Genomic DNA, 25,512 nt, shown 5'->3' on the forward strand with positions numbered 1-25,512 from the left:
ACGACCGACACCTCTATCACCGAGCCAAAACATCAGAAGTATGGCGGCCCCCAGACGACCGACCCACCGGACGTCTGGCCCCGACCGGATGACCGACCGAGCCCTAATTGAGCCAAAACATCGGACAACCTGGGCCAGACGGCCGATCCCTCGCGAGCCACCAGACTACCAATGATGGTCGGTCGTCCGACGCCTGTATGCTGCCACGTGTTGGGCCGAAGCCCATACCCTTTCGTGACACTAGACTATAAATAGACCTCCTCCTCCATTTTTGTAGGGTTAGCAATGTGATAGCTCATTTGAGAGATAGAGATTTGGTCATCCACTTGGTTACTTCTCCATTGGAGTGCATGACCTCTTCAGAGAAGATCCCTCAAGCGGATTCAAGACCCCTCACGGGAAGAAACCCTCAAGGCCTCCTTGTGGAGAAAAACTAGTTACCTCTTGTATTGTCCCATGCTAACTTTGGATTGTGTATCTCTTTGTGTTTTGAGGATCTAGCATATGTGTGACCGAATCTTGTTGGTCGACTGTTTTCTCTCTTGCATTTCCCCTCATGTTCTTCGCGTTCTTCATAGGATCCCCTCCATTTCGTGAAAGATCGGGCATCTAGGGTTCTACCCTACATCATCTTGGTATCATGAGCAACATTGATCACGGATTTGGAGCCCCTGCACCTTGTTTTCTAGCTTGATTTTGTTATGTTCTTCCCCAATTTCGAAAATCCCCACCAAAAAATAGCCCCAAAAATTTTCTTTGTGATTTGTTGGTGTGATGAATTTTTGTTGGATTTTCTTTGCCACGAGTGGATCTAGCTTTCCCACATCATCTCCACCATTTGCATCCACAAAATCGCTCGAATTTGACCAATTTTACCACCCCAACCTCGAAAACCCGAGTTCATCCCGTGCCAGAAATCACCCAGGCACCGGACGTCCGACCGTCTCCGGATGTCCGACGACTACCGGTCGTCCGACCACCATAGGACGTCCGACCTTCCCTGACGAAACTGAACATTTTTAGTTCGGCCACCTCCACCTTTCCACCTCCACCTCCGCATACGCACTCTATCCCCATTCCCATTTCCGCATACGCACTACGATAGCCCTTCCGCTTTCCGCAACCACAAATGCATACTCGCTACACACTCTGACAAATTTTGACACATTTGGTTTTGAGAATTTGAGTTGTGGTTCATCATTTCCTAGGGTGTTTCAGCTAACTAGGAACGGTTCAACATCGACATCACCACCGCTCATCGTCGCCACGAACGCATCATCGATAACAACCATTCTTGCTTACACCTGACATACCAAGAATGGTAACTTCCACACCATCTTGGTATTGAGGTATATCTTCATTCTTGCCATTCATTGATAACCACCATAGCCCATTTTGCATACCTTGCCTATCCAGACTAGCCTTTGAGTATTGCCGGCAATGTTACTTGTGCACATTAGTGAGCATACTTCCCATTCCATACATACCATATCATCTTGGTACATATCTTGGTATCTTCTCTTGTGTCACAAGGTTGTCATCGCATATACAATTGCTATCTTGGTTCGTGAAGTTTTGCATGAGAAAGAGCTCAAAAGAGAAAGAGCCAAACAAGCTTTTAAGCAAAATGGAAAGATAAGCAAAGAGCTTTTAAGCAAGAACCATAGCATCATACAACATTAAGATTGTCATACTCGATCATCTTAGATCATATCATCGAAATACCATACATATAGCATACTTGGGATAGAAGTCGTTGTATTTTTGCTTAGTAGGTTGTGCACAAGTTTCATATCTGCCTATTGTGCAATCGTGCTAGCGTCTCTCTAGTGTTGTGCAACAAGAGCATTTTCGTGGATTCCACATTTTGGCTCATTCCTTGGTTGCACGACCCCAATTATCTATTTGTGTGTGTGTTTCCGTGTACCATATCTTGCTATTGGTCAACTTGTTGCATTTGCAAATTTGTGAATATTTTCCAACTTTATTAAGGCTCACTAACAATTGCATCAAATTTTGTGCCACCATCCTAACCGAGCTCCACCGTAAGCTTTTATTTGTGTAGGGGTGAGAATCGACAAGAATTGGTAGCAATTGTGCTATTTCCTTGTCACGCATTTGAGTGATCATTGATCCATCTTCAACATCGGTCAAGGTACATTTGGTGAAAGTTCTTCTCTTTCTCCCACTCACATATTTGCTTGGAATGATGGATAGGCCAGGTACTTCAACCAATCCACTCTTCATCGAGGAAGACAACGACATCACCTCCTACGTCACCAAGAGCCACCTCTTCGGTGCACAACGAGCTTTGCATCAAGAACAACAAGCAATGAGCGACTGCATCGACCATCTCTCCACTGACTTGCGACTCTCCGAGCGATGTACAAGAGACTACTTCGACAACAAGCTCGATGAAGAAAAACAAGAGAGAAACGCAAGAATGGACGAGATTCGTGCCTTGTTGGTCAACCGCTCTTCTACCTCTTAGTCCTACTCAAGAAGGAGCCGCTCGAGTCGACACTCCGATGACACCATCTCCGGCTCAAGTACTCCGACATCAAACACTCTTCAATGAGCCATGCACCAAGACCGTCAAGCAAACCGCAATCCTCTACATGGCAATCCTACACAAGAGCAATTTGACGAGAAAGCACATCGACATCGCCAAAACCAAGCTACCTTGGTGCAAGCACAAGAAAGGCAATGCCAATGCCAACAAGAGGAAGAGCGAGTGCACCAACACCAAGAGGAGCAAGACGCTAAGGCGCTCCGACAACTACAACAACGGCGTGAAGCAAAAGCACTTGAGGCGCAACGTTCCCTCCATGACACAAGTCGCGCCATTGCCGGTCGTAACTGGCGTACTCGGGAGCAAGAAGAAGCACTTCACGAAGAAGTTCAAGAGAGGAACTATCAAGCTCGAGTGCATCGTCAAGTTCCACAAGCTCCTCGACAAGAACCCCAAGTTTGCCAAATGAAGAAAACGGAAAACATCCAAAATAATGCATATCCGAAGCTAGGTGGTCATGGCATGTCATGTGAGATAAATGATGCAAAGGTAGCATGTCAATATCATCACAAGAAAAACAAATGCCAATAACCATGGGCTTGTCGTCTATGCCATAAGTGCAAACTGGGTTCATTTTAATGGCATATGCATAGTTACTATGAATAGATTGCAAATATGACATGTGGTTGATCTCATGCATAGCATATGACAAGTCAAGCAGATTGTCAAACATGATGTGACCAAGAGAGTTATCACAAGAAATCATATGCAACATCGCATCACAACTAATAGACTCCACTGGCAATCATCAAACTCATCATAAATGGGTAAAATCATCGCATGGGAAAGTCACACTAGCATGAAACGTGGCAATAGGTGGATCAACATCCTGCAAGCAATTAATGCCAAGATAGTCCATTAGTGGGACTAGAGCATCACCTTCACCTATATTACCTTTCTCATTCCACTCAAGTGGTGTAGGTGAGGTGGTAAAGACCGAACTGTGGTCATCTTCTTCATCTTGATGGAACCATGTGGGGGTGCATCATATTCCACCATGGCCATCGTCTTTTCCAAAGGGAGGACGGAGTCATCGAGTATCGGTGCGTCGTCATAGATGGGACGTAGCACCAAATGAGAAGACACAATAGAGGTAGAGGTTAAGTCATTAGTTTTGAAGGTGGCCTCATATGTCCTATCAAAATAGGTACACCAAGTGGTGTTTGTCTCACTCTCTCTATGTGGTGGCTCACCCACTCCCTCAAAATAGGTGCACTCAAAGTCACATATGGTGGAGTCACTCATCTCACTTAAGTGGTGGGGGTTATGGCTCTCCTCACATGGGAATTGGGGAAACTCATCATATATGGGGCTAGTGGTGAACTCTATCTCTCTCTCACTCTCAATACCGTGGCACAAGTCACTCAAGTCATCACAAAATGCCGCCGTGGCTGAATGGAAAATCCCATGCTCAACCATCTTGTCACCGTCACCGTGGATGAAGGCCAAAGATGGCATAATCGTTGTTCAAACTGAAATATTAAAGCTTCTGGAAGCAGGTATAATCTACCCCATAGTTGATAGTAGATGGGTAAGTCTTGTTCATTGTGTCCCTAAGAAAGAGGGTATTATCGTTGTTCCCAATAATAAAAATGAACTCATTCCACAAAGAGTTGTAACTGGTTATAGAATTGTAATTGATTTTAGAAAACTAAACAAACCCCCTAAAAAAGATCATTACCCCTTACCTTTTATTGATCAAATGTTAGAAATATTGTCTAAGCGTACACACTTTTGCTTTCTTGATGGATATTTTGGTTTCTCTCAGATACCTATATCACAATTCGACCAAGAGAAAATCACCTTTACTTGTCCTTTTGGAACTTATGCTTATAGACTTATGCCTTTTGGTTTATGCAATGCACCTGCTACTTTTCAAAGATGTATGACTATTATATTCTCTAATTTTTGTGAAAAGATTGTTGAGGTTTTCATGGATGATTTTTCCATTTAGGGAACTTCTTTTGATAATTGCTTAAGCAACCTTGATGGATTTCTGGAGAGATGTGAACAAACTAATCTTGTCTTAAATTAGGAGAAGTGCCACTTTATGGTGAATGAAGGTATTGTCTTGGGGCATACAATTTCTAAATGAGATATTGAAGTAGGTTAGGCTAAAGTTGATGCAATTGAGAAATTGCCATGTCCTAAAGATATTAAAGGTATAAGAAGCTGCCTTGGTCATGTTGGTTTATATATGAGGTTTATTAAAGACTTCTCTAAAATTTCTAGGCCTCTTAATAATCTCTTGCAAAAAGATGTTCCATTTGTTTTTTATGATGATTGTGTAGAAGCCTTTGAAACACTTAAGAAAACCTAAACCTCTGCACCTATTGTTCAACCACCTGATTGGAACCTGCCTTTTGAAATTATGTGTGATGCTAGTGATTATGATGTTTGTGTTGTTCTAGGACAAAGAGTTGATAAGAAATTAAATGCAATCCATTATGCTAGTAAAATTCTAGACAGTGCTCAAACAAATTATGCTACTACTGTGAAAGAATTTCTAGCAGTTGTGTTTGCATGTGATAAATTCAGATCTTACATAGTTGATTCTAATGTAATTGTTCTCACCAATCATGCTGCTATTAAATACCTTATGGAAAAGAAAGATGCTAAACCTAGACTAATTAGGTGGGCTCTACAACTACACGAATTTGACTTGCATATTAATGATAGGAACGGAGCTGAGAATCCCGTAGCTGATAACTTGTCTAGGTTGGAAAATATTCTTGATGACCCACTACCTATTGGTGATAGTTTCCCTGATGAGCAACTAGTTGTCATAAATGCTTCTCATAATACTCCTTGGTATGCAGACTATGCTAATTATATTGTTGCTAAATTTGTACCACCTAGTTTCACATACCAACAAAAGAAAAAGCTTGTCTTTGATTTAAGACATTACTTTTGGGATGACCCACATCTTTATAAAGGAGTAGATAGTATTATTAGACATTGTATACCTAAGCATGAACAGGAACAAATCCTAGGAAAGTGTCACTCTGAGACTTACGGAGGACACCGTGCGGGAGACAGAACTGCACATCAGGTACTACAATCTGGTTTTTATGGGCCTACTATTTTCAAGGATGCTCGTAAGTTTGTTTTATCTTGTGATAAATGTCAAAGAATTGGTAATATTGGTATACGTCAGGGATTGCCTATGAATTATTCACTTGTTATTGAACCATTTGATGTTTGGGGATTTGATTGTATGGGACCTTTTCCTTCCTCTAATGGGTGTACGCATATTTTAGTCCTTGTTGATTACGTTACTAAGTTGGTAGAAGCTATTCCAACTAGTAGTACTGATCATAACACTTCTATTAAAATGCCTAAAGAAGTTAGTTTCCCTAGGTTTGGAGTCCCTAGATATTTAATGACTAATGGTTGTTCACATTTTATTCATGGCGCATTCCGTAAACTGCTTTCTAAATATGATGTCAACCATAGAATTGCATCTCCCTATCACCTCAATGTAGTGGTCAAGTTGAATTGAGAAATAGAGAAATAAAGTTAATTTTGCAAAAGATCATCGATAGATCTAGAAAGACTTGGTCTAAGAAACTCGACGATACATTATGGGCTTATAGGACTGCTTATAAAAATCCTATGGGTATGTCTCCTTATAAAATGGTCTATGGAGAAGCATGTCATTTACCCTTGAGTTAGAACATAAAGCATATTGGGCAATTAAAGAACTCAATTATGATTTCAAACTTCCCGGTGAGAAGAGGTTATTTGATATTAGCTCGCTAGATGAATGGAGAACCCAAGCTCATGAAAATGCCAAATTTTTTATAGAAAATGTTAAAAGATGGTATGATAAAATAATTCCAAAATGGGAATTCAAAGTGGGTGAGTATGTTCTATTGTACGATTCTCGCTTTAGATTTTTTGAAGGAAAACTTCTCTCTAAGTGGGAAGGACCATACATCTTCGAGGAAGTTTATCGCTCTGGAGCTATTAAGATCAACAACTCAGAACACACTAATTTGAGGGTTGTCAATGGACAAGGAAATAAGCATTATATCTCAGGTACGCCTATTAATGTTCAAACTAACATTATTCAAATTATGACACCGGAGGAATACATAAGAGAGACCTTCCAGAACACTCCAAAACCCTGAAAAGGAAGAGGTACGTGATACGGCAAGTGAACCGACTAGTCCATAAAAATACTTTCTGTCAGTTTTGAAACATTAGAAAAATACAAAAATAAGAAACAACCGAGGGGACCCACGAGGTGCACACGAGGCACCAGGGCGCCCCCCCTAGGCGCACCCTAGTGACTTATGAGCCCCTCGTAAGTCTTCCCGACTCCGTTTTCTTGTGGAATACATGTTTTGCAAGATAAAAAATCTTTATATATACTCCCGGACGTCTTGACCAACGCAACACAGAGATATCCTCTATTCTTGTTTCGTGCTATTTTTCTGACAGATCCGAAAGTATGTCGTCTCAAGACTCAGATGGAGAGAGCTTCGTATCACACTATGTTGCAAATCCAAGGATCTATGGGGATATAGATCCCTATGGATGCTCCACGGAGGAGGAGCAAGATGTCAACTTGAAGGGAACAGAAGACGCGAGCTTGGATGAAGACGACACCCCTCTACCTCAACCGGGAGATATGCATGTGGTGTTCAAGAAGTCGAGTCTTCCAAACATAGTAAACAAATCTAAGATCCAATTTATCCCTTTTCGTCTTCTACAGGAAAACAAGAATGCATTGTGTGAGAAGATAGTGGAGCTTGATCAAGAAATTAGCAAGTTGAAGGTAGAAAACTGTGTTATCAAGCTGAAACTAAAGGACAAGCCCACCACCTCATCAGCACCATCATCGCCGAAGAAATAAACTTGAGTACACGGGTATGGGCACTCCCCTTGGCTTGTGCCAAGCTTGGGTATGTGGTGTTCAGAAGCAACACTAGATGGTTTATTATTAGGCTTCATTTGTTGCTCAAATTCTTTTGCCACAATCTGATTTTCACTCTTATTCTTCTCCTGTTGTGCTTTATTAGCTCTATTAATATCATCTTTCAAAATGGAATCAGGAGTCATAGGAAGCAAAGTAATATTTTTATCCTTATGAACAAGAGTATAGTGATTGTTCCTACCATGGTGTACAGAATTTTTATCAAATTGCCATGGTCTACCAAGTAATAAGGAACATGCTTGCATAGGTACCACATCACAATCAACATAATCAGCATATGTAGAGATACTAAAATGCACACGAACAGTACGTGTTACCTTAACCTTGCCGCTGTTGTTGAACCATTGGATGTAGTAAGGATGGGGATGTGGTCTTGTGGTGAGAGAAAGCTTCTCCACCATCTCCATGCTAGCCAAGTTGTTGCAGCTCCCTCCGTCTATGATGACGCGCACAGAACGTTCCTTCACAACTCCCTTGGTATGGAACAAATTGTGCCTCTGATTTTGCTCAGCTTGTGTGACCTGCACACTCAAAACACGTTGAGCAACTAAACATTCATACCTGTCAGCGTCTTCAGGAGCCATGTATTGCGTCTCATGATCAGAATCATCTCCACCATGTTCTTCACGTGTAATAAGAGCCAAAGTCTCCTCATCATAGTCACTAGCGGACTCATATCCACCATCCGCGGTAGCAATCATCACACGCGGAGATTTGCATTCTCTCGCATAATGACCTCCTCCCTTACAACGACGACAAATAATATCACTTGTGTGCCCTGTTGATGCCATGGAAGAAGAAGAACGCTGTGCAGGCCCCGCAGGTGCGCTCTTGGCAGATAATGGTGGTTGTGCCTGTTTTCTTGAATCACGGCTGGAGGTGGCACCGGATGGAGGTGCTGGTGCAGTTGAAGTAGAAGATGCACGTGGTGTCCATGATGAAGGTCGGCCTGCAGAAAAGTTAGTTCGCCCCAATGCTTGTCGATCCTGCACTTCACGTTCAGCTTTACAAGCAAGATGGAATAAACGAGTGATATTAGTATACTCCTTATAGTCTAAAATGGTCTGAATCTCTCTATTTAATCCACCCAGAAAACGTGCAAGCATAGCTTCATTCTCCTCAACAATACCACATCTAATCATGCCAGTTTGTAATTCCTGATAATATTCTTCTACAGAATTTTTCCCTTGTCTTAAACGCTGCAATTTTTGAAGCAATTCACGTTGATAATATGGTGGAACCCAACGCGTACGCATAGCAGTTTTCAAAGCAGCCCAAGTAGTTGGAATAGGATATAATCTACAATGTTCAGACCACCATACACATGCAAAACTAGTGAAAGCACAAACAGCAGCAGCAACTCGTCTCTCCTCAGGATATTGTAAACATGTAAATCGTTGTTCAGTTTCTAACTCCCAAGTAAGATATATATCAGGAACATATCTACCCTCAAATGGTGGAATATTCAATTTCAGTTTAGGAATATGGACATCATCGCGTACCTGAGGTGGTGGTGCAGGCCTACCATTACGAATATATACCTGAGGTCGACCTGCTGGTGGTGGTACAGGTGGCTGCACGTAGTGTTGATTTTGATCAACCTCATCCTCATAGTCTCCCACATAATCATCCTCCTCCGCATCAGCAGCAGGAGCCACAGAAGTATCAACAGCAGCACCAACAGTTTGGCCAAACGCAAGAGGAACACGGCTTGCTCGGCGGAGGTCTGCTTCGCGACGTGGAGGCAGACGTTGTTGTTGTTGGAGAGGTGCGTTAGCTGCAGCGGGTGGTGGTGGTGGAAGACGCGCGAGCAATTCATTAAACTTGTTATCGAGCTTTGTTTCGAACGTCTTCTCAAAGCCAGTGATCTTCTCCATGGCCTCTTCAAAATTGTTCAGCACATCTTGCACCTGTTCAGTCATCATTTGCTGAAACTTATCATGAAGCTCCTTGTTCGATAAATTCTCCCAGTCAATCTCGTCGGCTTGTGATCCTGGCATGGTTAGCAGCAATAGAAACACACAAGAATATGATCCTACAGACTACGAAGAAGTGGTGGTGGTGGGTGTCCAAATCCGTCAAGCAAATCTCAAATTCTTACCAGTTCTTACCCAGCAGCAGGCGGTGATCGGCAACCGTTGTAGTCAAAAACTCTCAAAGCTTGGATAGAGCGATTACCAGGGAGAGTCAAACGCATGACGTAGATGTATGTGGAGCTGGGAAGGCTTATAATATGGTAGCAAAAAGGGTCAGCAATAATCAATTCAGAGATGCAAAGTTGAATAAACGCTCAACGACGGTACTGTGCTGGTCCTAGGCTAGACTGTGCTAGAGACGCGAGCCTAGAACACCAACAAAATCACGGCACGGCACGGAAACAAGGGAAAAGCACACTCTGAATTTTTTTTTTCGCTCTTTTTTTTTGTTGCGCTCTTTTTTTTTTGCGCTGCTTTTTTTTTTTTTGCGAAAAATCACTATAATGGCGAGTGTCTCAAAACTCTTCTTAGCTCAAACTGACAGGATGGGCACGAAATTTTTTTTGACCAATTTTTTTTTTGACTGCCCGGACCCAAAAACTGGAAACGGGTCAAAAAAAACTTCCTATAATGGCACCTGTCTCAAAACACTCAGAAACACCTAAAAATAGGATAGCCAGAAAAATTTTCGAAAAATGCGTTTTCGAAAAATTTTGGGCCTAAACGGAGCGTGGCTACCCGACTCTTTTTTTTTCCGAAACCTACTCCGGCAAGGAAACACGAATCGGAAACTAGATGGATCTCGAAAACAACCCTAATAATCAAGGAACTCGGATTGGTGGTGGATATATGGACACGGATTGGTGGTGGTATATGGATACGGATTCGGAGCGGTGGTGGTAGATGGCAGGGGCGATGATGATGGTGCGGCGGCGGCGTGACAACTTATGACCAGAACTCGAAACTCTAAAAGACTAGACTCTAAGACCAGCAACTAGACACGACGATGCAACCGCAAATTCAACAAAGCAAAACCCTAAAAAGATTATGCAAAGGCTCAGATTGGTTCGGATATGATGAACTAACCCTAATTTTTTTTGTGGCTTTTTCGTGGACTGTAGGTATGAAGAACAGACTCGATCTAAACTACAAAAAACTGTAAAATCTCACCGAGCAACCTGGAAATCTGATACCACTTGATAGAGGCAAAGGTGTCCCGTCTTTCGATGAGATGATGGATTTCGCTTTGGTGGAAGTCGACTTTGACGATCCGACTACGAACGTGCGAGGACGTCGCGCCTTAGCAATCGCTAAACCAACTCCGAGAGGTTATTGACCACGCCGGAGCACGATCAACCTGACCACGAGGGTCTGTTTCCTGCGAGCAAACGAAGAACAAGCAAGAAACTGAGATTGCAATCTGGATATTGCGAATATAAGATGAAAGCTTTATTGATCAAGGTGGGGTTCTGTGACGCCTTTGTCTGGTCGTTGAACACAAACGAAGTACGCGAAGTTGCAGCTATGGCGAACTTTTAATCTAAACAAAACCCAAAGTCTAAACGATGCCCTAAGGGCTGTATATATGGAGGAAGAGGGGGGGAATTTCGTGGCCCTTGGTGGAGGGGTCCGAAATCAACCCTATCTCTTGTTTCCCCACACATACGGACTCTAAAAATAGCCTATACTTATGTATTTCGAAATTACATGGGCCTGGCCCAATAATAAGGTGACGCAGCACCTAAAATAGCCTCAGGACGAAATTTATGAAGTGGCGTCTTGTATATTTCGTCCAAGGCTTCATGCACCCATTATGGTGGCTTCAAAGTCCTGAAATCATCACTTGTAACTCCGTTCTTGTTTCCCTTGCGCATGCCATCATCTCCATGCTTGTTCTTGCTCCAATGTTCATCCTTCTCCAAGCTAGGCCCTTCATTTGTAAGCAAAACAAATGTATCCAATTTAGGCAGCATCATATTCTCATGAACATTAGAATCATTACCAAGAAACGAAAGTACCTGGTAATTTAGTTGGCGTGCACGAGCTCTAGTAATTGGTCCAGTATGTATAGCAGCAGGGGCTGTGGGTGTAACAATTGTATTGATGTCCTCATCAGGGGAGGTGCCGCGGTATCATCTCACAATCACTTTTATTGTCTTTACCTATTTTTAGTTTGATCTTTAGTTATTCCGTGATTTAGTTGAATAAAAGTTTAGTATGATCTATTTTTGAGTGCTAGTTTCTTGATCTATTTGTATATGTAATCGAGTTGAGACTTATATAATAAATAGTAGAGTTTTTGCTTCTTTACTTTTGTGTTGCAAACGTAGCAATGAAAATAGTGAAAAATATCATTGGTCAATGATGCAATTCATGAAAAAATTAATAAGGAAGAGAAGATTCACATACAAATACACTATCTTAGACACCTTTTATGATTGTGAGCCCCCATTGAGTATTCTATGTGAAATTGTTGACGTTGGACAAGCAAGACAATGCAATGAATTATGTTTTCTTATATTCACATAGAAGTTATATTGCCATAGATCCTCTAACATGTGGTGCTTGCCCAATATCTTTGCTAGCCAAAAATCCACACCAAGTAGATATACTACTTGTGCATCCAAAAACCTTGAACCCAGTTTCATGTCTTGAGAGTCCACTATACCTACCTATGGACTGAATAAGATCCTTCAAGTAATTTTTCATCGGTGCATACACTAGTGTACCAATCATCGCACCATGATCCTCAACGACGACAGGACCTATGACTCAATGAGTGAGGAAGAAATGGACGCGCTTGAACACATGCCCATGCACTGGCGCATGAATGAGGATGAAGATGACCAAGTATTTTGTGACAATGATTCGAGGCCCACTCTCGTTGTCTCCAAGGTCTGGACACTTTAACAACAACAAGATGAAGACCAAAGATGCCATATCTTCCACACCGAGGCGAGCATCAATGGAAGCTCCGTGAAGGTCATCGTCGATGGAGGAAGTTGCCACAATTTCGGTAGTGAAGAACTATGCTCCAAGCAAAAGTGGTCAAGATAAAGAACCCTCACCCCTACAAGGTCCAATGGCTTAGCAACTCTAGCACCATTCAAGTGGAGCACACCGTTCAAGTCTCCTTCAAGATTGGACCATATGAAGACACTTTGGAGTGTGATGTGGTTCCTATGTCTATTGATGCGGAGAAACCTACGATCATCCCCATGTACACTCAAGCATACGCCTTTGGACCTAAGGTGAACTCGCTCATTTCCAAATCTTCCTTTTCCGCATGTAAGACATGGATGCTACTTCAAGCGCGAACCTTGTGCATACTCAGGTACACCCGAGGATACCATGGAGAGACCAAGGACCAAGGCCAAGCATGCACGGAAGTGAAGGAAGGAGAAGGAAGAAGGGCCAGCTACTACAGCGGCCGGACATCCGGCCCTAGTCCGGACATCCCGCCCAGCCCGGACATCCGGCCTGACCACTGGAAATCCGGCATCGGCCATCGAGAGAGCACCGCAAAGGCCCAGTGCATCCCGGACACCCGGACATCCGGCTCCTCCCGAAGCCCCGGACATCCGTCCGCCTTCGCTCGGAAATCCGTCCCCTCCATCACCGAATGCATCTGGAAGACCCAGGCCAGCCCGGACATCCGGCCCCTTGCCCCGACATCCGGCCTGTCCCGAAGCCCCGGACATCCGGCACCTGCCTGTGCGCAGAGAACGGGCCAAGGGCCCATGTATCCTCTCCCACTTACCCCTTCGTGGCTAAGGCCTATATATACTCCCCACCTCCTCCTAGTTAGGGTTAGCGTTGTGATAGCTCATTTGAGAGATAGAGCTTCGCTCATCCATATCGGATCTACTCCTTGAGAGAGACCACGACCCCTCTTCGGAGAAGATCCACCTTGGATTCAAGACCCCTTTACAGGAAGATCCCCTTGTGGATTCAAGACCTCCTCACGGAGAAGACCGGTTACCATTTGTATCATCCCTTGTTGACTTTGGATCTTGTATCTCCTCTTGTATTTCGAGGATCTAGCACATGTGTGACTTAATCTTGTTGGTTTGAGTGATTCTCTCGTATTTCCCCTTGTGTTTCCCCTCGTGATTTCCCTCGTGTTCTTGTAGGATCGAAAGTATGTCTAGAGGGGGGGGGTGATTAGACTTACTTGACCAAATAAAAATCTAGCCTTTCCCCAATTTTAGTTCTTGGCGGATTTTAGCAACTTTGGACAAGTCAAACAATCTTAACACAATTCAAGCAAGCATGGAAAGAGTATATGAGCAACAGAAAGTAAAGCATGCAACTTGCAAGAATGTAAAGGGAAGGGTTTGGAGGATTCAAACGCAATTGGAGACACAGATGTTTTTGTCATGGTTCTGATAGGTGGTGCTATCGTACATCCATGTTGATGGAGACTTCAAACCACGAAGGGTAACGGTTGCGTGAGTCCACGGAGGGCTCCACCCATGAAGGGTCCACGAAGAAGCAACCTTGTCTATCCCACCATGGCCATCACCCACGAAGGACTTGCCTCACTAGCAGTAGATCTTCACGAAGTAGGCGATCTCCTTGCCCTTACAAACTCCTTGGTTCAACTCCACAATCTTGTCGGAGGCTCCCAAGTGACACCTAGCCAATCTAGGAGACACCACTCTCCAAGAAGTAAGAAATGGTGTGTTGATGATGAACTCCTTGCTCTTGTGCTTCAAATGATAGTCTCCCCAACACTCAACTCTCTCACACAGGGTTAGGATTTCGTGGAAAGAAGATTTGAGTGGAAAGCAACTTGGGGAAGGCTAGATATCAAGATTCATATGGTAGGAATGGAATATCTTGGTCTCAACACAAGTGTAGGTGGTTCTCTCTCAGAAAAAGTAAGTTGGAAGTGTAGGTTCGTTCTGATGGCTCTCTCCATGAATGAAGAGGTGGTGGAGGGGTATATATAGCCTCCACACACAATCTAACCGTTACACATAACTTCCCAAACTAAGTGGGACCGAATGGTTAAACTTGGTCGGACCGATTCAGCAAAGCTAGTGACCGTTAGGGTTTTCGGTGGGACTGACATGCAACTCGGTAAGACCAATATGATTAGGGTTAGGGAATAACATAATCTCGGTGAGACCCATTACACAAACTCGGTGAGACCGATTTTGGTAATAAGCTAACCAGAGAGTTGGTCAGGTAAACTCGGTGGGACCGATTACTCATTTCAGTGAGACTGAAACGTTATGAAGGGAAAACAAAGAGTTTACATTGCAATCGCGGTGGGACCGATCGCTCATCTCGGTGAGACCGAAATGTTACGAAGGGAAACAGAGAGATTAAAACCCCATCTCGGTGAGACCGATTTGCCTAGGGTTTGTGGCAGTGGCTATGACATTTGAAACTCAGTGGCGCCGGATAGGAAGAATCGGTGGGGCCGAGTTTGACTTTTGGTTTAGGTCATATGTGGATGTGAGAAAGTAGTTGAGGGTTTTGGAGCATATCACTAAGCATTTTGAGCAAGAACCTCATTAAGCAACACCTCATCCCTCCTTGATAGTATTGGCTTTTCCTATAGACTCAATGTGATCTTGGATCACTAAAATGGAAAATGTAGAGTCTTGAGCTTTGAGCTTGAGCCAATCCTTTGTCCTTAGCATTTTGAGGGGTCCACTTTTCTCATCCATGCCATGACAATCATTGAGCTTTCGCGAGATATTAATCTTGAAATAGCATTAGCTCAATGAGCTATATGTTGTTAGGAATTACCAAAACCACCTAGGGATAGTTGCAAGGTTGTCAGAATCGCGATTTTGAATCGGATCAGAGCTTTGATGGTAGGATCGCAAATCGTAGAATCTCCACTATCAGGATCGTATAAACGTAGATTCTAAGAACTAAAATCGTAGAATCATAGGGGTTAGTTTGGATCGTAAAGTCGTAGAATCGTATAACAGAATCGCGATTCTGACAACCTTGGATAGTTGCACTTTCAATCTCCCCTTTTTGGTAATTGATGACAACATATAGATCAAAGCTTCGACAAATGATAATAAGAGTGAAAAACATTGTCGCTTTGAGAAGTATGTGAAAAGCAAGAGATCCCTCTAAATTTGTGCATAGTTTAAGATTTGCTTTGGACTGCAAATGCACAAAGAGTTAGGATCATGGCTTACTCTTCCATGTCACATACATCTTGGTGGAGCGCTCAAAATGATAATCTTTACCTACTAATAAAGCGGCTATCGCTTCTGGTCGTCCATCAATAAAATTACCCTTTGAGTTGGTAAAAATTACCCACCAATGCCACCGGTAATTGGAAAAACGATTTAACTTTTCGGATAAAAATCACCGCCTCCTTCCTTGCTTTATAGGGACGCGGCGTGCAATAGTCATAGAATGAAGAGCAGTAGAGCGGTCGGCCTATCCCTCCTCTAGCAACCAGACCTCGGGTTCGATCCCCAGTGTCCACAAGTTTTTTAGCTTTCTTTTCTCACGCATGTTGTATCCATGTATCTGTTCATCGGTCGGCCCATGTGCGGGGCTTCACTCCCCTAGTTTTTTTTCATTTTACTTTTTTGTTTTTTTCTCATTCTTTTTTCTTTTTTCTTTATTCTTTAAATTACTTGGGGATTTTAATATTCTAAAAGTTGCGAGTTTAAAAGAATGTTTGAGAAATCTAAAAATATGTGAATACAAAATTGTTTAGAAAATCATAAAAAAATTACAGATTCAAAAATGTTGGTGGTTTTGTAAAATTGTTCGCAAAATTATAAAAAAAAATCACAACGTGGAAAAAATGGCCGTGAAATAAAATCATGTTCATGATTTTGAAAAAATGATCGTGTATTCAAAACATATTCGGGAATCTGAAAAAAAATGTCCATGACATTTTAGAATATGTTCACAAAAATAAAAATAAATATTTGTTTTTTAAATTTGTTCCCCAATTTTTTTTTAAAAAGTTCATCGATTCAAAAAATGTTTGTTGAGACAAAAAAAATAATGAATTCGAAACTGGTTCATACATTTAAAAAGATTGTAAACAAAACTAATGTTCATGATTTTTTCGAGAAAATCAAATTTTTTACAAAAAATTGTTTGTCGATTTGAAAAACTGTTCACTGATTTATGTCTAGGATTTGATTAGTTTTTCGAAAGTCTTTATATGTCTTGGCATTGGGAGTAGTTCGTGCTCAGTGAGATTTGCTTTTAAAGTTTTAAACGTTCCCTTGTGCAACATAATTAAAAGTGTGACATGCACTGGCAAACTCATAGCCTTGGGATTTACCGTGTCGAATGCATTGTGATCACGTAGACATCACGACCATCATCGGTTAGGGTGGGAAAGAATGAATGAGAACATGGTGAGCCACTGTGTTAAAAATAGAGTACGCTCATATATCAAGATATTTAGTCATACTTATTTGATTAGCTATAATTTTTTGTCTCCCGTTGCAATGCACGGGCATATTTACTATAATTAAAATACATGCAGTCATCACCAAGCAAAGTGAGTGATCATATAAAAGGATAATGTCATCCAACAAGCACTAAGGTAGCATATGATCAAACACATGATCATCTAAGCAAGCACAAAGTATAAATTATCTCAACCAAGCAAATAATAAAGTTTAACCACCAAGGAGAAACGCAAGAGAGAACAAAAGCAACACTCTCTCTCGAAGCCTATGATCTATACATTCTCTCCCCCTTTGGCAACAAGTTACCAAAAAGTTCATAAAAAATGGATAGTGCTAAATCGACTCTCAGGCTTGGTCTTCAGGTGGTGGTGTAGACAGAACTCCAAGGACGAAGGCGTCAGTTGATGTAGATGGAGCTGGTGGCACTGAAGCTATAGCTGGTGCAGATGAAGTTCCTCTGGTGTCTGTGACAGGCACTGCAGCAGACCTCTGACCTCTGGGCACTCTAGCAAAAGCATCAATGGTTGTCTTGCCCTTCTTCTCCTGCACTTCATCCTGAAGTTGCTGAATGACTAACTGGATCTCAGTGACCTTCACATCTAAGTCATAGAACTTCTGCTCCACGATCCTCTCCAAGCTCTCCTGGTTTTGAGTCAGGGTAGCCAATCCCTTCTCAATCCTCAGAGTGGAGGCAATCAAGTATCCAAGCTGATCTTGCTTGCTCTTCAGAAGATACTGAGATGCCTCTTCAGTGGTTGGTATCTTTGCGGCCTTTTTAACCCTTGCCTTCTCCTTCTTGGCTTGTGCATGCACAGAAGATGGTTCATTTTCATCCATCACCAGTGTGTTGTCCTCAAAGTCTGGGTAGATGGGCAGGTGCTCCTTGTCCAGCAGATATGTGCCAGTGCCCATCTTGGAGTTGATCAGCTCCTGGATCTGTGGGGCATACCCACAACTCCTCTTCTGATCTACAGCTATCCTCTTTATGGTTTCCACAATTAGGCTCATGACCTTGAACTTCTGTGGAACATCAAAAATATGCAGCAAGTTGATGGAGTGACCTCTGATCATCTTGTGATCACCTGACTTTGGCAAAAGAGTGTGCCTGAGGATCCAGTTGATTGTTGACAAGCCTGGCAGAAGGTAATGTACTGATCCAAACTTGTGTGTCTCAAGAGCAGCATCTGGGATCTCTTTGTACATGTGTGGCATGGTGTTGTGATCGTTCTTCTTCTTGGCATAGACATCCAAGTCATCTTCTTGTTCTTCTGAGGCATTGATCAACTGAGCCCATTCTGCAACTGTTGACTGGTACCTAGTGCCTTCAGACATCCAGACAATCCTTCCATCTGGGTAGAAATGAGCTGTGGAGTAGAACTGCATGATGAGCTCATCATTCCATTTTGTGAGATTCTGAGCCACAAACTCATCGACTCCACATGCCTTGAAGCTGTCATATACACTAGGGAACTGATCCTCATTTTCCTCAATGAATTTCCAATCCACCCATCTCTGTCACACACTATTGGCTTCTTGTCAAGCAACACTGTCTCATAGAAGTCCTGATGTTCCTTGGTATGGAACCTGTAGTCCACAACAGTTCTTCTTCTGGTGGCATATGGATCTGACTCCCTCCATAGCCTCAATCCTGAATCCTTCCTTATCTTCATGTTCTCAGCTACTGGATGAGCATCATTGTGATCTGGAATTTTTGGCTTCAACTTCCTCAAGACATGTGACTCATCATCTTCTTCTTCCATTGCAGCTTCAGGCACTTGGGCCTTGTTCTTCTCCTCAGCAGGGATATTCCTGGTGCTCCTCTTTAGTTTTGGCTTTGGAGCTGGAGCAGCAGTCTTAGGAGCAGTCTTAGGCTTAGATGGAATAGCCCCTGCCCTTATAGCATCTCCCATAAGCTTTTGAGCTTTGGGTGCTGGTGCTGCATCCTCTTCCTCTTCCTCTTCCTCTTCTTCAGAGTCTTTCATTATTGAAGATCTCCCAAGCACTCTGGCAGTGATCTTCTTGACCCTCTCTTTCCTTTTCTTTTCTGCCACAACCTGCTCTTTGGGTGTAGATCCCAAAGTCTCTTGAGTGGATGTTCTGGCTTTTGACATGGGAGCTCTCTTGGCAGGAACCTTTTGCTTCATCCCTGGCTTAGTGGCAGCAGTTGTGCCATATTCCTTTTTCAGGACTTTCCTCTTTGAGGTGGACTCTTCCTCAGCAGCCACATAGTCCTCATCCTCTGAATCTGAGGTTTTCTTCTTTCTGGTCCTGGTGGCTGCCTTGGGCAAGTTACTGGGTGTGCTCCTGCTTCCATCCTCTGAGCTACTGGAGGGACTAGTTCCCTCACTCATCTGAATCTCCTCCTCAGATTTGTTCTGACTATCACTCTGATCTGACATGATGCTAACACTGACAGTAGACCCTGTGAATAGATTATAGATGAGGTAGAGTGGATGAGCATCACAAAGTGCAAAGGTTTTTGCAAAAGAATGAATCAAAAACATAGTTTTAGTTTTCCACAGAGAGCATTTCGGGTCTACCGATTTGAAATCTCGGTGATACGAAGCAGCTGTTGGAACCTAAACTAGTGAACTTGGTCAGACCGAGTCACAGTTCGGTGGCACCGAGACTGCTATGGTTTCACAAAGACTCGAACTCGGTCACACCGATTTGCAATTCTCGGTCAGACCGAGAATCACATGTGCAATGGCCTGAGCCAAATTGGTGGAACCAATTTCAACAACTCGGTCGGTCCGAGATGGTTTCGGCGAAAACCTAACCCTAAATTTTCAACCCTCTTCTAAACTACGGAGTGTTTTCATTGGATAAAGTGATCTCAATCGTGGCAAGATACATGGCAAAACAATGTGCTAGGGAATCAGAGTGAGAACAGCACAAAGATCAAGTCCATACCCTAGTTCGGCGATGGACTCGGTACGGCGGCAACGGCGGAGACGATCCCGTTGACGGCGGCAGAGACTAGTGACTGGAGGCGGCTGGCGACGAGGAGGACGATCCAGAGACCCAGGGAGGCAGAGCAGGCTGAGCGCAGGTGAAGAGGTTCGGAAAGTTTTCCAAATTTTGTCCCGTGGGTATATATAGCCTGACCCTGTCGGTGTAACCGAGTGGAACAACTCGGTGGCACCAAGATGCATAACTGCAAGCAGTTACTGCAACTCGGTGTGACCGAAAAGTTCAAATCAATTGCACCGAGATTAAAACCTAGATCAACTTAGTGATCTCGGTATGACCGAAATGGATGAATCGGTCAGACCAAAATGCACAAAGAAGTTTTGGAAGTTTAAGTCTATGACGAATCGGGGACTCCGAGTGCTCCTCACACAGAGTGGTTCGAATCTGACTTGATCAAACTTTGTGATGCAGCATGAATAGAGTTTGAGACGAGAAGAGCACAGATAGCTAGAGAAGGTTCTTAGGCATTCTTGTCCATCCACTTGGCAAGAGAAAAAGAAACCAACCAATCAAAACAACAAGTGGATGTCCTCGAATGAGTAAATTATGCAACCAACATGCTCACACAATAAAATGATAAATGAAATATGTGGCAAAGCATGCACAAACAATTCTAGCATCTATCAAGCAATTGGCGATGACTAGGTCATCTATATATGAGTATATTGACTTAGAAGTCAAATGAGAACATTTGATCATAGGTCATACTCATCGTTTAAGCACAAGTGGGGTTACCACTTTTACATAAAGCGTTGTTGTGTTCACACCATTAGAGTTGCTTTAGCTCAATTCTTAGAGTAAAGCTCCCCCTAGATGTGAGATCCCCCCTAAGAGGGATGAACTAACCTTGGGTTTTGTCGATGATGACTTCATGTAGGTGTTGAAGCTGTGGATGCTCTAAGTTGATGTAGATCATTCAGAGCTATCCTTTGAAGTGAGTTGCACTTTCAATACCTACACGGGTTAGTACCACAAGGAACAAACGAGGATATCCATATACATAGAGTGATGCACACACAAGATGATGTCCATGAGAGCATTAGGTTACCTTGTCCCTTGTCTTACCAACAAGAGGGTTCGTGACTTCTTGAACTAGTGCAAGATGTGGAAGTTGATTGCACTTGTTCTTGCCAAAATGATAAGAGTGAAGTATGTTGGCGGAGTCACCCTCAAGAACTCTCTAGTTCTTCTTCTTTGGGATCCACACCATCTTGATGGGAATCCTCGGAGTTGTAGTTGTACTTGATGAAGTGGAACTTGATGTAGTCTTGGGAACCCACTTGACCAAGGCCTTAGGAGCTTCTTCAAATGCATCAATTTCCTCTTGAAGCTTGCCCTTCCCTTTTTCCTTGTGGTCTTGTGGTGGAAGATCATCTTGAGCTTGTGTCCCTTTGAAAGAAGTAGGACCATACTTCTCTTGTTGAGGAACAAACTTCGTCTTGGTATATCGATCTTCTTCTCACCCAACTCCATTGGCATTGAACTTTCGTTCAAAACCAATACCTTGATTCTTCCGGTGCCTTCCTTGCTTGCATACAATTTCCTCGAATTGCTTACTCCCGGCAAGGCTCTTGTAAACACCTTTCTCTATGATTCCCTTCAATAAGCTATTTTCTTGCTCAAGTGTAACTTGGCTAAGAGAATCATTAGTGGAATCAAGAGAACTACTAGAAGCAACAATATTGGATTTAGCATGATTATTGTTACTACTAGAGGAAGAATCTTTCTTGTTCTTGTTACTAGACTTGACTTGAGGCATGTAAGTGGATAAGAATAAACGCTTGGCAATGTAAGAAGAACTTTTCTTGCGAAGATCATCATTGATTGCCTTTCAGAACTCATGCTCTTGCTCAAGATTGAGCTTCTGAAAACGTAATTTCTCCTAAGATAGTTTCATGAGCTAACTTAAGAGTGTTTAGTTCTTTAGTTAGAGACTCAATCTTCTCCTTATCATTGTCATTCGCTTTATCTTGATTAGCATGATTAATTGATGGTTCATCATAGTATTCATCACTAGAGTTGTCAACAAGTAAATCATCATCACCTAACAAGTCATCTTCATCACTATTGAAATCAACATACTCGGGGTGTGATACCTTTGGACCTTTGGCCATGAAGCATCTTCCAATTCCTTCATTTGGTGAATCAAATATGTCATAGGAGTTGGTTGACACAAGTGCTAGACCGGCAACACCTTCATCTTGAGTATATTCAGAGTCGGAGTGATAGCTTCTCTCAGAGTGATTGTCGGAGTCGGAGCCGGATACCCATTCACCAACATGAGCTTGATGTCTTCGTTTTGTGTAGCTCCTTGATGACTTGTCCTTCCTTTCCGAATCCTTACTTCTCCAAGAGGGTCTTCGTTCATAACGATCATACCTACTCCTTCTCTCCTTCGATGGTGATTCTTCTCTTCTACTTCTTCTTTTGGGAGAATCTTCTCTTCTCTTGTAGGGGGTCGTACATTCATTGGAGTAGTGTCCAGGTCTTCCACAATTGTAGCAGTTTCGCTCTTGACTAGAAGATCTTTTGTAATTGTAGGACCTTGACTTGGAACTTCTCTCTTTACTTCTACTCTTGTAGAACTTGTTGAAGTTCTTCACCATTAGGCTCAATTCTTCATTGAAGGTTTGTTTCTCACTTGATGACGCGTGAGCTTCACATGAGGCTTTGTAAGCACCACTGACTTGTTATGGAGCTCCTCCTTATCCTTGAGTGACATCTCATGAGCAACAATTCTTCCAATGACTTCCGTTGGCTTGAGATCTTTGTAATTTGGCATCATTTGGATCAATGTGCATACGGTATCATATTTTCCATCCAAGGCTCTTAGGATCTTCTTGATGATGAATTTGTTGGTCATCTCTTCACTTCCTAAGCCGGCAATCTCATTTGTGATAAGAGCAAGCCTAGAGTACATTTCAGCGACACCTTCACCATCCTTCATTTTGAACTTGTCAAGTTGACTTTGAAGCACATCCAACTTGGATTCCTTGACGGAGTCGGTACCTTCGTGCATATCAATCAAAGTATCCCAAATTTCCTTTGCATTCTCAAGACGGCTGATTTTGTTGAATTCTTCGGGGCACAATCCGTTGAAGAGGATATCACAAGCTTGAGCATTGTATTATAGCATCTTCAACTCTTCCGCAGTAGCTTCACGGTTCGGTTCTCTCCCATCAAAGAATTCGCCTCGCAAGCCAATACACACAATAGCCCAAATGACGGGGTTATGTCCAAGAATATGCATTTTCATCTTATGCTTCCAACTAGCAAAATTAGTACCATCAAAGTAAGGACCTCTACGGTGGTAATTTCCCTCGCTAGACGCCATACTCTCCTAGGTTGTGAAACCAAGGCTATGACCACCAAAAGCTATGGAAATCAAAGCAAATGGAGACCAAAGCTCTGATACCACTTGTAGGATCGAAAGTATGTCTAGAGGGGGGTGATTAGACTTACTTGACCAAATAAAAATCTAGCCTTTTCCCAATTTTAGTTCTTGGCCGATTTTAGCAACTTTGGACAAGTCAAGCAATCTTAACACAATTCAAGCAAGCATGCAAAGAGTATATGAGCAGCGGAAAGTAAAACATGCAACATGCAAGAATGTAAAGGGAAGGGTTTGGAGGATTCAAACGCAATTGGAGACACGGATGTTTTTGTCGTGGTTCTGATAGGTGGTGCTATCGTACATCCACGTTGATGCAGACTTCAACCCACGAAGGGTAACAGTTGCACGAGTCCACGGAGGGCTCCACCCACGAAGGGTCCACGAAGAAGCAACCTTATCTATCCCACCATGGCCATCGCCCATGAAGGACTTGCCTCACTAGCGGTAGATCTTCATGAAGTAGGCGATCTCCTTGCCCTTACAAACTCCTTGGTTCAACTCCACAATCTTGTCGGAGGCTCTCAAGTGACACCTAGCCAGTCTAGGAGACACCACTCTCCAAGAAGTAAGAAATGGTGTGTTGATGATGAACTCCTTGCTCTTGTGCTTCAAATGATAGTCTCCCCAACACTCAACTCTCTCTCACAGGATTTGGATTTGGTGGAAAGAAGATTTGAGTGGAAAACAACTTGGGGAAGGCTAGAGATCAAGGTTCATATGGTAGGAATGAAATATCTTGGTCTCAACACAAGTGTAGGTGGTTCTTTCTCAGAAAAAGTAAGTTGGAAGTGTAGGTTCGTTCTGATGGCTCTCTCCACGAATGAAGAGGTGGTGGAGGGGTATATATAGCCTCCACACAAAATCTAACCGTTACACATAACTTCCCAAACTCGGTGGGACCGAATGGTTAAACTCGGTCAGACCGATTCAGCAAAGCTAGTGACCGTTAGGGTTTTCGGTGGGACCGACATGCAAGTCGGTAGGACCTATATGATTAGGGTTAGGGCATAACGTAATCTCGGTGAGACCAATTACACAAACTCGGTGAGACCGATTTTGGTAATAAGCTAACCAGAGAGTTGGTCAGGTAAACTCGGTGGGACCGATCGTTCATTTCGTGAGACCGAAACGTTACGAAGGGAAAACAGAGATTTTACATTGCAATCTCGGTGAGACCGAAATGTTATGAAGGGAAACAGAGAGATTACATCCCCATCTCGGTGAGACCGATATCCCTATCGATGAGACTGATTTGCCTAGGGTTTGTGGCAGTGGCTATGACCTTTGAAACTCGGTGGCGCTGGATAGGAAGAATCGGTGGGGCCGAGTTTGACTTTTGGTTTAGGTCATATGTGGATGTGAGAAAGTAGTTGAGGGTTTTGGAGCATATCACTAAGCATTTTGAGCAAGAACCTCATTAAGCAACACCTAATCCCTCCTTGATAGTATTGGCTTTTCCTATAGACTCAATGTGATCTTGGATCACTAAAATGGAAAATGTAGAGTCTTGAGCTTTGAGGTTGAGTCAATCCTTTGTCCTTAGCATTTCGAGGGGTCCACTTTTCTCATCCATGCCATGCGAATCATTGAGCTTTCCTGAAATATTAATCTTGAAATAGCATTAGCTCAATGAGCTATATATTGTTAGGAATTACCAAAACCACCTAGGGATAGTTGCACTTTCAGTTCTTCGTGTTCTTCGCGGCATTCGCTGCTTTCGTGAAAGATCGGCCATCTAGGTTCCACCCTACATCATCTTGGTATCATGAGCCACGTTGATCACAATTTCGGAGCCTCCCTGTTGTGTTTTCTAGCCTAATTTTGTTGATTTCGTCATAAATTCGAAAATCCCCACCAAAAATAGCTCGATTTTTTTTTGTGATTTGTTGGTTTGACGAAGTTTTGTTTGATTTGATCCATGGATTTGCTTGGTTTCAAGTGGATCTAGCATATCCCCACTTTTCCTCACTTTCCATCCACGAAATCTCTACATTTTTGCCTTTGGAATCATCCATTTTTGACCCCAATTCAAAAATTTCCGCCTCAAACGAGATCTGGATTCGTCGGGCCGGACATCCAGGCCATCGGGCCGGACATCCGGGTCCCAAGCCGGACATCCGGCTCCTGGAGCGCCAAATTTGCACAGTTCTGGACACTGACCCCCGGATATCCGGCCCCCGCCCCCGGATATCCGGCCCGTGACATCTCAGCCATCCCCGTTTCACCGTTTTGTCCAT

This window comes from Triticum aestivum, chromosome 4A, assembly GCF_018294505.1.
Source record: "Triticum aestivum cultivar Chinese Spring chromosome 4A, IWGSC CS RefSeq v2.1, whole genome shotgun sequence".
Taxonomy (NCBI): Eukaryota; Viridiplantae; Streptophyta; class Magnoliopsida; order Poales; family Poaceae; genus Triticum; species Triticum aestivum.